Here is a 13,439-nt window from a genome sequence, read left to right on the forward strand (position 1 = left end):
AAAATTAAAATGAAATGTTACTCTATTCCTTACATGTTACATTCCAAGGGATATTCTGTCTAACAGTACCAGACAGGATTATAAATCATATATGGAGATTAACTAAGGCTCACTAATCATTCACTGTCTTAGAGCATTCACTTGACTGTAGATAAGCTCTTCTAAGTTACGAGACTTACTGCGTTATTATATAGATATATGAAGTCTCTCATTACTATACAGAATAAGGCAGATTGCAGATATTCCTAGTTATACAAGATGACATTAGCGTGACAAAATCCGTATCAGCCCAGCGATTCATCTAAAATTCCATTACCTCATCATTGATTAATTGCTCTAACTTTAAATTTACTTGAGATGAACTTGACTTACATGTCTACTTTGTCTATTTATTCCAGAATGTTCTATGTGTCAAAATGAAGGAATCTGATGATTTTCTTTCAATGAGGACAATAGTATATTAGCACATTTGCCCTTGATAAATCAATGCACACAGCAGTCTTATTTGTCCTAACAAAGACAAATTACACGCGTAAGAAGTACACATGCAATTCTTTACTCGTGACTAAAGTAATGGAAATACTTTCAATTTTACAAAGGAGTTTGATGCCTTTTCTCTATTTTCTCTTATATTGTTTTGATCCAAGCAAAAAACTACAAGGAAAAAGAAGATAACAAAAACAAAAACATTGTGCCTTAAGTATTATAGAGGTATTTTGGAAATCCCTGAGGGGGGAAAAATTAAAGTTCTTGTGAGGTATTACTTTTGTTTGTTTCTTGGCTTTTATAATATTGAAGGTGATGTGGTTATGCCTGTTGAATTTTTAGTTTTGCAAGAATGCAGTTGTACACGTTCTTCTATAATCACAAAATTATGAGATTTAGTCATGTGACTATAAACATAAGTGCCCTGTATTCTACTGTGCATGCATACATTGCTGTATTTTAAATATATATATTTTTGGTTATTTATTTTCATAACTTAATAAATAATCAAATACTACACGATTGAAGAAGAACATTGGAGCAGATATTTATTCATACTAAGATCCTGTTTTATTGAAGGGTGGAGAAAAGTCTTCAAAAGTCCTAAGAAATGTTTAACGCACTTTGAAAGGTATATATTAATCATATAGTTGAAGATGAGAAACTGAAGTGTCTTAGCAAGGTGAATCACTCATTTAAAGTGTGATGTTCAGAAAAGAACAAAGCATGTTCAATGGAAAATGGATGATTCATTGTTACCAGAGAAGAGAATTTCACTTCATGTGAGTGGACATATTATACAGCGTCAGAAGGTGGAACAGGTAAGTTAGGTTGGTGCCTTTGGAAATAAAATAATATATTTTCAGAATTTATTTTATGCTCACTTAGCTCTCAAAAATTTCTAATTGTTTTAATGTTTTAGATAATTTAATCCTTCCAGCCATTCTAGGAGGCACATAACTTTATTTCACAAGGAGGAAGTTGAGAAAACTTCTACCGCTACTATCACTACCTCTGCTATGACCATCACCCCCACTACTACCATCATTAATCACCCTAGTCCACTGCCACCACTATCACTAACACCATGAACAAATCCGCAATCACACTGCTCAATACTACTACCGTGATCATTACCACTTCTGCCCTAGCCCACTACCACCACAATACCAATGTGACTTAAGCCATCATCAGTTCTTCATTGTGCTATAACCACCTTATCCTAACTGATTCTCCACCTGCAGCCAAGGCTATACAGAAGTCAGAGAGATCTTTAAAAATATTAATCTAACCACATAAATTTCTTATTTAAAAATCTAGTGTTGTCCCATTCTGTCTCACAATAAATCCAAATTCCTCGTCATGCCATATAAAACCCTATAATGATTTATTTTCTGCCCACTTCTCCAAAATTGTGTCTTGCCATCATCTCCTTTTGTTACTTTACCAAGTAATTTGTCTTTTCTGTTTTTCCTCAAACACACAAAGTTCACTTGATCTCAGGAACTTGTCCATTCATATTGCTTCTGACTAGAATAATGTCTCACCAACTTTGGGGTCTGTTAAAGACTCATTTCTGTCAGAATATTTTCCTAAAGAAATACTGAAATGTTGCCCTTGACCCTAACCATATGTCATTGTCTTTCTCCTCCATTCTGAACTTTTAAAAGCATTTCTGTAGCACTTAAAATACTATTATTGAACAACTAAATTGTGGGTTTTTACTGTGTGCCAGACTCTGAGGTTATGGCTAGGAACAAGTGAGAAAAAGTCAAAACAAAGAAAAAGAACACAAAACTCTCCCTTCACAAAGCATGTATTCTAATGTCCAGATAGAAAATAATAAACAACAAAAAAATGTAAGATCCAAGGTGTGTTAGAAATAAAATTATTAATGTTGTCTATCTGCATCATTAGAATGTAAGCTCCATGAAAGCAAGTTGTATATTGTGATTTATAACAGAAATTTCAAGTTTTCTTGGACTTACTGGGTCACTGGAGCAATATCACAGAACTGTTTGCATAATGTATAACGCAAGTTTGCTGAGTGACTTCTTTTGCTCTAGAACCCTCTCAAAAGCAGAAGACTTTTAGGTCACTCAGGAAATGGACCTGAGCAGAACATTCCAATGTGATTTTTGTTGTTTCCAATGTTTAAAGTCCATCAAGCATTGGCCCTTTTTGTTGCGTTCTTTGTTAGTGGTAGAGACTGTAAGGGGCAATAAATTACCTTTTATATGGAGTGGATTTCCCAAAATATCCAAGAGTCTGGACACCCAGAAACTCAAAAGTGTCAGTCTCTGTTTTATCTAGACCTTACCAAAATATTTAGTGCACCTACTACTTATTACTTTCATTTTAGTATTAGCATGATATGATCACAGTAATAGGTCATCATGGTATTAAATGGAATAAGAAAATACTTAACTCCTTGCAGACAAATTGACACAGTGACAGAAATTTTGCATTTCCATGATTATAAGACAAAAATGTATCCAGATTCTTGTCATACATGAACATTTTTAAAAATATTTGAATTAATCAAATGTAGAAAAAGCCACAAATTTCTAGATCAACAGTTGTATATCAGATGCCAGGTATATTTACTCAAGTTAAACAAACTCGAACACGTTAAACATACCCAAACACACTAAAGTGTACCCAAGCACATTTGGAGGACCATCTGATTGTGTTTATGAAGATCCACTGAAATTATGTAAATCTGTTTTTTGCAAGTACAAAAGAAAAGTAATAACAAATGGTTTACATCTTTCACACTTGGCACTAATCAGTACAATTATCTCAGAAATAAGATAGATATTTTAATTTACTATTTTGATAGGAAGAGAGACTTCTGGGGCTTCCACCTGACTTTCTCTAACCATGAATCAGAGAGGGAATATGGCAATTCTGGAAATTGATGAGAAAATATTTATAGCTCTTTTTTCAGGAACTGGGTACATAAGTACAGACGATGTTCCAGGTTCAAGTGGATGTACCTGAGTTGAACTTGTTCAAAACTTACATTAATTGCCTGAACCCTGGTAAACATGCTATTGATTGACAGTGACATGCCAGGTTCTCATATATTTGTGTTAGCTAGAGAGTTTCTAATAATGACTGATTGTTCTAAGTAACTCTCAAACCTGTGTGTAAAATTACTTTAACAATTGGCCATGGATACCTTTGAGGAAAGCTATAAGAAATATTTAGAGCATACAACTGTAAAGTTCTTACATAGTCCTTCCTAACAGTAATAGCATTAAGCTTCATTCAAGAAGCTTTAGGACTGTATAATAATTTATCAGAGACCAGGTGAAAGACCATGATAATAGTTCCAAGTCTGGACTATCTTCACCACTTCACCACACATAGACTCCCTTCCCAATTCTGTACTGTACAATAGGGCGTTGATAGCTTGGTAGATTTGGGGGATCTGTACTCAGTTCTTTCCTAAGGCTTTGAATTTCTTCTGAAGCAGTACTTGTCATTTCAAACTAATTTAGCTTTTGTTTACTCTGATGCAGAAATTTCAGTGAACCACATAGACACTGATGATCACTAATAACGCATTAGCAAGCACAGGAGTCGGCAAACTACAGCCAGCAGGTCAAACTCAGCATGCTACCAAAAGTTTTATTGGGACACAGTTTCATTATTTATGTATTATCAGTGGCTATTTCCTGGCTACAGTAACAAAGCAGAGTAGTTATGACAGAAATCATACAGTGTGTAAAACTTAAAATATGTACTATCTGCCATTTTACAGAGAGTTTGTCCACTCTGAATAGAGCATTGAATTCAGATTATTTGGTATGTATATGCATATCAGCTCCCATATTGTGTTATGTTCTAAAATCTTTGGGATCCATTCCCATGTACATTCTCTACCTTTTTGGTAGAGAAATCATGCAATTATTTTGCAAAGCAAGCTTTATTCCGGGTTTGCTCCAACTCATCCACTCCCAAGCAAACAGGAACCAACTTGAGTCTAAAACTGTAGGCAATGAAGTGAGGCTGGGGTGAGACTGAGAAAGACTGACATGCCCATAGACATCTATCTCAGATGGGTCATTGTAGGGCATTTAAGTACAGTAGAAACAGACACATGAGAGAAAGGCAGAGGGATGAATATTGCTGGCAAGGGAAATTCAGTAGGGTTTGTGGATATGCTATACTCTGAATGATCTGTACTTCCCATATTTCTCCAATCCCATTCTCAAAGTCTCACACTTGAACAATAATTCCCTGAGTTTCAAATAAAATAACTGGTGAAGCTGACAATTCAATTAACATTATAATTCTGCCATTTATGAATTTAATCTTTAACTCCTTTAGTTCTACAGTGACTGGGAAGTAAATTCTTTCAGCACAGCCATAAATAACTCCTGTTTATCTGATCAGTTTGAGTTGAGAAATTAGGGGGAGCAGTCATTATTTTTCTCTAATGCTACAGTACAACTGGAAACAATCAGCCTATCCTACAGAACTCGTATTCTGCATGCCAATGTTGTACCTCTAGAAACCATAAATATAGGTAGATTATATCAGTAACCATAGTTAAAATTTTAAATAACTCCTTTGCGACGGTCTGCCAGGGACAGCCAGAATCTCATCCTTCAATATCAGCTGGGTCTTTTCCAGCTTGGTAACAAAATCAGGCCTGATAATTAGCACTGGATTTCCATTCCCTTGAGATTTCATTGCCTATAGCCTGTTTGGCACCAATTTTTGATAGGTCAGATTCCTAGATAAAAAAAAGAAAAGGAAGAAACTATATAATCGAAGTAAAAATAGAATTTATTGGAAGTTATTTGGATCTTTGGGTGGGTCATAAAGTCAGGCATGGAAACTATCACATGGCCACACATCCCAATGTAGGGATGTTCCAGCAAAGACCCTACTGGACAGGACTGGGCAGAGTCTCCACAGCTTATACTGCTGATGTGGGCACTAGCCACCAGGAGCTTGCTTTGCTTTTAGCCCTGAAGCCCTGGGGATTCTGCCATTGCTCTTGCCAGATATGGTGTTTGCTGCTGATGTTGCTCTTTTCTGGACAAGAGTCCTGTATTTAGGATTAGAAAAGGTAGAAACACTGCAAAGTATTCTAGCTGTACAAGAGACTAGAAAAGCAAATTTCTGAGTTTTCTTTGGTGAGAAATGTCATGATATGAGACTTTCCTCAAACATGAATGAGAAATGTTCAAAACTTGCTGTGTGACTACAGACATGGCAAATTTCTACCACACCTTTTGAAAAAAGACTGGAGCAATCATATAATTTTGGCATCTTTATAATTGTTTTAGTGTATGTACTCTAGAGATGATAATGCGCTTCCTACTCTTGGGTGAACCATAAAAACTCCGCATCTGTTCCTGAAAGAACTTGACACAATCTGGCTCAGTAATTTTTACGTAGTGATTGTTGTTCTATAAAACATCAGTGACCATATTGCAATGCAAAAGGTACTGAATGTCTGTCTGAGTTATAGTCACTTGGATTTTATATTGATTACAAATGGGTGCTATGCTCCTGTTTTCCATAACAGGTAGTACTTACATCTATACGGCTTAAGTACTAATTAAAAGTTTTTATTTAAATTTAAAGCAAAGGTGCTTAACTCACAACCAATTCTCTCTCTCTCTCTCTCTATATATATATATATGTATGTATGTATATGTATGTGTACTCTTCTATCTTTAAATATAATGAACCATTAAAATATGTGTTAGTGACAACAATTTTTAACATTTCATTTTGAGTTTAATTAATATTAATGGAGAACACAATTATTACAAAAGATAATTAGCATTGAGACTGAGCAATTCAGAAGGAGCAGTTCGATTTCTTGTCAAAAAATGTTCCTGTTAAAGGGCTTCCTGGAAAATGGAACCTTTTTATGGTTTTTAGTTTAAAGTCTATTTTGTCAGATATAACAATAGCTACTCCAGCTCGTTTTTCTTTTCTGTTTGCATGGTAAATCTTTTTCTATCCTTTCACTCTTAGTCTGTGTGAATCTTTATGGGTGAGGTGGGTCTCTTGTAGGCAGCATATAGTTGGGTCCTCCTTTTTGATCCAGTCAGCCAGTCTGTGTCTTTTGATTGGGGAATTTAAGCCTTTTACATTAAGAGTTGTTATTGAAAGGTGTTGATAAATGATTTCAGTGCAGTAGCAGGATACAAAATCAACACACAAAAATCAGTAGCATTTCTTTTCTCCAATAGTGAACATGCAGAACGAGAAATCAAGAAAGCCTGCCCATTTACAATAGCCACCGAAAAAATAAAATACTTAGGAATTGAGTTAACCAAGGAGGTGAAAAATCTCTACAATGAGAACTACAAACCACTGCTGAGAGAAAGTAGAGAGGATACAAGAAGATGGAAAGATATCCCATGCTCTTGGATTGGAAGAATCAACATAGTGAAAATGTCCATACTACCCAAAGTGATATACAAATTCAATGCAATCCCCATCGAAATTCCAAAGACATTTTTCTCAGAAATGGAAAAAACTATCCAGTCATTTATATGTAACAATAAAAGACCACGCATAGCCAAAACAATGCTGAGCAAAAAAAATAAGGCTGGAGGCATAACACTACCTGAATTTAAACTATACTACAAAGCTATAATAACCAAAACAGTATGGTACTGTTATGGCATAAAAACAGACACACTGACCAATGGAATAGAATAGAGAATCCAGAAATCAACCCACACACTTACTGCCATCTGATCTTTGACAAAGGCACCAAGCCTATTCACTGGGGAAGGGACTGCCTCTTCAGCAAATGGTGCTGGAATAACTGGATATCCATATGCAGGAGAAGCAAACTAGATCCATACCTCTCACCGTATACTAAAATCAACTCAAAATGGATTAAGGATTTAAATATACACCCTGAAACAATAAAACTTCTTAAAGAAAACATAGGAGAAACACTTCAGGAAATAGGACTGGACACAGACTTCATGAACACGACCCCAAAAGCACGGGCAACCAAAGGAAAAATAAACAAATGGGATTATATCAAACTAAAAAGCTTCTACACAGCAAAAGAAACAATTAACAGAGTTAAAAGACAACCAACAGAGTGGGAGAAAATATTTGCAAAATATACATCTGAGAAAGGATTAATATCCAGAATATATAAAGAACTCAAACAACTTTACAAGAAGAAAACAAGCAACCCAATTAAAAAATGGGCAAAAGAGCTAAGTAGGCATTTCTCTAAGGAAGATATACAAATGGCCAACAGACATATGAAAAAAATGCTCAACATCACTCAGCATCTGGGAAATGCAAATCAAAACCACACTGAGATACCATCTAACCCCAGTTAGGATGGCTAAAATCCAAAAGACTCTGAACGATAAATGCTGGCGAGGTTGCGGAGAAAAAGGAACTCTCATACATTGTTGGTGGGACTGCAAAATGGTGCAGCCTCTATGGAAAATGGTATGGAGTTTCCTCAAACAATTGCAGATAGATCTACCATACGACCCAGCTATCCCACTGTTGGGAATATACCCAGAGGAATGGAAATCATCAAGTCGAAGGTATACCTGTTCCCCAATGTTCATCGCAGCACTCTTTACAATAGCCAAGAGTTGGAACCAGCCCAAATGTCCATCATCAGATGAGTGGATATGGAAAATGTGGTACATCTACACAATGGAATACTACTCAGCTATAAAAACGAATGAAATACTGCCATTTGCAACAACATGGATGGACCTCGAGAGAATTATATTAAGTGAAACAAGTCAGGCACAGAAAGAGAAATACCACATGTTCTCACTTATTGGTGGGAGCTAAAAATTAATATATAAACTCACACACACACACACACACACACACACACACACACACACACACACAAAAACCGGGGGGGGGGGAAGAAGATATAACAACCACAATTACTTGAAGTTGATATGACAAGCAAACAGAAAGGACATTGTTGGGGGGGAGGGAGAAGGGAGGGAGATTTTGGTGATGGGGAGCAATAATCAGCCACAAAGTATATCGACAAAATAAAATTAAAAAAAAAAAAATTCAAGAAAAAAAAAAAAAAAAGAAAATGGAACCTAAAAAATTAAGTCATCTTTAACTGATTCTTGGATTACTATCCATTCTTCTTCTTACAAATTTAATGTGCATTTCTGTATACATCCCATGTATTCTTAGAGTATTTAATTACCTTGCCAGTATGTAGTGATATTTTGCTAGTGAAGTAAATTACCTCAGAAAGCAAAAGTTGCTTTTAGTTGCAATTTTAGGTGTATATTTTTCATTAAGTACTAGTTATGAGACTCAGCTTAGAGTCTTAGAATACTAGCTCTGGTTTATGAGTTGAACAGGACAGGGATATATGGCTTTTGCTTCTAGGTAACTGTTTCTCTGTAGAGTATATTTCCTTCTCTCATGATTGTAGCTTTTGTCTGACAAAGAAACAACAATTGCCCAAATAGTGTGCATAGAGCTAGTTATAGGGCACGTTTAATTAATTAAACATGACATTAAATGTTAAAAATGTTTATCATTAAGATACATTTTAACAGGCCATTAGATTTAAAAATTGATTTATATATATATGTATATATATATAAATACATATATGAGGGCACTTCTAAAAGTTTGTGGAAATATGAAATTAAAAAATAATACAAAACCTTCCATGAACTTTTTGAAGACCCCTTATATATTTATATACATATGCACTATATATACAATATACAGACAACATATAATTGTGAAAGCAGACAATAAAAAGAGCCATTCCCTACTCACCCCCATCCCATACACTTGCATCTAGATCATTGAATCAAGGTCTCCTTTTAGGTTGAATCATATGAAATGGCTGCTTAGTGATGTCTTTTTTTTTTTTTTTTTTTTAACATACATAAAAGTCAGTTTTCTGTAGTTCAATTTAATAAAATGGAAACCATAATTATTACATAACTGCAAAATACTCATGACATCAAATCAAAAGTGATGTCTTTTCTACTCAAATTTTGGCTGCTATAACTGTGGCAACTAGTAACAATTAAAAATGTGTGTTTCATAGAATGTGACACTTTAAGAACTTGTTTCAAAATACTCTTCACCTGTTTACTGTATTATCCACCTAATCACTTATATATATATATATAAAGAAACATTTATGTCATTCATCTGATCATTGCTTCCTTTACTTGCTGTGAGTAAATATAATTTACCAAGGATGTCATTTGTGCTGGAGTTACCCCCAAAATAAATACTATCTCTGATAGGCAATATAATTTTAGGAGAAATGTGCTTGCAAAGGGAATGAAAAGAAGGCAAGGGAAGTGTAAAAACGAGATTAGTCTAACTTGGATAACATTTAATTTTTAGCATGAAACATGAGATGATAAATTTAGAATGAGTCCCAACAAACAGCTTACACTTAATTCAATCTGGGGACAATTTTCTGTATGACTGCATTTCAAATATTGCATTTTCTTCCCAGTAGTTTACTCAATTTATATAATTGGCTTACTATGTTACAATAATATGTTTTCTAACATGTGTCACTACTTCTCCCCCCACGCCACCCTGGAAAAAAAAATGAGACATTATATATCATTATTCTAGTTACAAATGTAGAAAACAGTTTGAAAACAGTTCTCATGACCAGCGCTGCTCTGGAATCCACATCCTTTCTCCCTGCTCATATGCTACCAAATAAGAGACTTTCTCTTCCTGTCTCTGTCTTTGACCTTTTTTGCTCACTCAGGGCCCTTGCTTCCACATGGCTCAACATTTTCTTTCATAGTTTTGCGTTGTCTGTCCTTTGATCTGTGGTGGGGTGAGTCAGTCACCATGTATTATAGGGCCCCATTGGGATGAGAGCATCCCCTGATGTGTGGTGTGTCCCCTTATGAGTGCAGCACGTGTGAATAAGTCCTCTTCTCATGGCTGTCTTTACAGGTCCTGCTAGCTCAATTACAGAGCACCAGCTCATAAAAACGTGTTAAAGTGTGTATAAGAAACTTCTCAGAACGTGGCCATAGGCATAACTAACTGGACACAATTTTCATTATTTGTGTAATTTTCTGTGTACATAGAATGATGTTATTGTTAAATATTACAATCATTTTCATAATTAAAATCAGTCCCCCTCATTTGCAGATTCTGCATCCACAGAGTGAACCAACTGCACCTCGAAAATATTGGGAAAAAAATTTATAAAAAGAAGAACAATACAACAACAAAAATTATACAAATGAAAGCAACAATACAGTAAAACATCTATTTTCAGGGCATTTTCATTGTATTAGGTGTTGTAAGTAATTTAGAGATGTCTTAAAAAGTATACGGGATGATGTGTGTAGGTTATATGCAAATACTATGACATTTTATATAAAGGACTTGGGCACCCACAGATTTTGATGGTGGTGGTGGGGTTCTGGAACCAATACCTCACGGATACAGAAATATGTCTGTACCATGATTTAGCTCTGAAGTGGGAATTAAAGTACTGTGATATCAGTCTCAATATACCTCACATTTCAGACATTTTGCAATGTACAAGAGTTCTTACTATTTTATTAATCCCAGGAATGTGTTTCATGCCAAAGTGCCCATTAAGAAATTTTTATTTAATAAAAAATTATTTCAGAATGGAAGTGGTATGCAGACTGTCTTCATCTTCCCTGTCTGATTTTATTCCATGGAGGAAGACTAGCTACTTACAAATAAATCGTAGTAATTTCAAGTTATCAGATTATTGTGTATCTGTTGAGGGAGCTTCATTTAAGAGAAAAAAAAAGAAAAAAGAAAAAGAATCAGAGAGTACAGAAGATGTTTTAGTCCATTTTTTGTTGCTATAACAGAACTACCTGAGACTGGGTAACTTATAAAGAACAGAGGAGGTGCCAGGGTCCTTTAAACAACAGGCTCTCGTGGGAATTTACAGAGGGAGAACTCACTCATTAGTCCCCCTCCTCCAGGGAGAGCATTAATCCATTCATGAGGGATCAGCCCCCATGACTCAATCGGTTTCCAACTCTGCCACATTGGAGATCAAATTTCCACATGAGTTTTGGAGGGGACAACACATCCAAAGATTATCATCGGTACCAATTTTCTGTATTAGTCTGTTTTCTGTTGCTATAACAGAATACCTGCAACTGGGTGATTTATAAAGAAAACAAAATTTATTGCTTACAGTTTCTGAGGCTGGGAAGTCCAAAGTCCATCTGGTGGCTGCAACAGTGAACTAGGGGTCTCACATTGCAAGACGGTGGAAGTAGAGAGAGCAAGAGAGAGGGAGACAGACTCTCCTACCTCCTCTTTTAAAGTCCTCAGAACCACACCCCTGATCACCATTTTTAACCCATTCGCCACTACATGGCCCTATAATCTAATCACCTCTTCAAGGCCCCATCTTACAATTAGCATAATAGGATTTCCCACCCTCTTTGCAGTAACAGTGGGGGGCCAAGTTTCTTTTTCTTTCTTTCTCCTTCCTTCCTTCCTTCCTTCCTTTTTTTTTTTTTTTTTTTTTTGTAAGATGACTGGTAAGGGGATTTTAACCCTTGACTTGGTGTTGTCAGCCCTATGCTCACCCAGTGAGCCAACCAGCCTTCCCTGTATAGGATCCGGGCCTGGGTGTTACCAGCACCACACTCTCCCAAGTGAGGAACAGGCCAGCCCTGGGGCAAAATTTCTAATACATAAAATTTGGGGGACACAGTTCAAGCTTCAACGAGGTTTGGGGGGACATAATTCAATCCACTGCAGAAGATATGCATTAAAGCACATATTAATATAACTATATAAAAAGAAAGTAAAACTATTTCATTAAATTGACTGAATTCATTGCCCTGTAATCAGGAAACTACATACTTTTCTCTTTTACCAACACCTTCAAATATATAGTACTGTAGTCCTGCAGCTCTTTGGTTATTTTAAGTTTTTTTTTTTTTTTTTTTTTTTTAAATAGGCTAAAAACAGAAAAACACTAGTCCAATTTAATTGAAAACCTCACACGCAATTTCAAGTTTCTTAAGCTTGTGGTCCCTGTTTACCCTGTGGATTGGAGACCTGAAGTGAGCAAGTCTGTACCTGATTTCACCTTGCTACCTGCTTCTTTCCTCCCCCATTTCCTAAGGCTAGCTCCTCCAGGGTAATGAATTGGAGGAAGTGGAAGTAGAGGAAATGATGCAAGTTCTTAAATGACTGGTGCTGCTGTGATCTAACCATGAGTAAAGTTTTCTTTATTAATGATAGGCAGAAGGCACTGCCTCTTCCTCTGTGCCATTCACTGATATGATTGAATCTACTACCACTATTGTTTATTCCCCTAAGTAATGTACCTTCAGTTTTCTGTTCTAAATTTCCTCACCAAAGCAGACATCCTCTGGTCAAAATCCTGTCAAGTTGCTTTCCATTTACATATCACAGTGGTATTCACACAAGGCTCAAAAGTAGCATCATGATTTTTTGCCAATGCAAATGACAGAAATGAAACCTAACTGATCCCTGCCTTGTCTTCTTTCCCTGAAATCTTGAGCAATTCCAATAAAGTCTCATCTTAATACTTTCTATTCAAAAAGCAAAAACAGATACAATGCCCCCACCCCTATCCAGGGAACATATTCTCTTAGACTTCTCACTAGTTTCCCTCCTGCAGAAAGAGAGAGTGTCTCTTCCCTTCTCAGAGTCACTCTCTTTTTCCCTGTAGTGTTTCCTTGGATCTTCAGGTTGAGGGGAGCACTTCCCTGCCCCTTGGAAGTAAGAGGTTAACAGCATTCCTCTCTCTCTTGAGTTGAACCCTTTACTTCATTTATTTTCAGAGTCCTCCCTTACATAAACTATTTTGGGGGATACTTGCTGTACTGATTTTGCTCTTTGGGTAAATCTTACATGTATTGTTTAATAATTCTTTTTCAAAAGTAAAGCTTCTTATTGGACATATTCTTCAG

The 13,439-nt window shown here is 35.9% G+C and overlaps 1 pseudogene; it reads left to right on the forward strand.

The window, feature by feature from the left end:
• Positions 1-1,226: 1,226 nt before the first annotated feature.
• The window catches only part of LOC134370423 (charged multivesicular body protein 4c-like), a 135,520-nt pseudogene continuing 123,307 nt past the window's right edge, over positions 1,227-13,439 (forward strand).

The sequence above is a fragment of the Cynocephalus volans genome, chromosome 2 (genome assembly GCF_027409185.1).
Source record: "Cynocephalus volans isolate mCynVol1 chromosome 2, mCynVol1.pri, whole genome shotgun sequence".
Classification (NCBI taxonomy): Eukaryota; Metazoa; Chordata; class Mammalia; order Dermoptera; family Cynocephalidae; genus Cynocephalus; species Cynocephalus volans.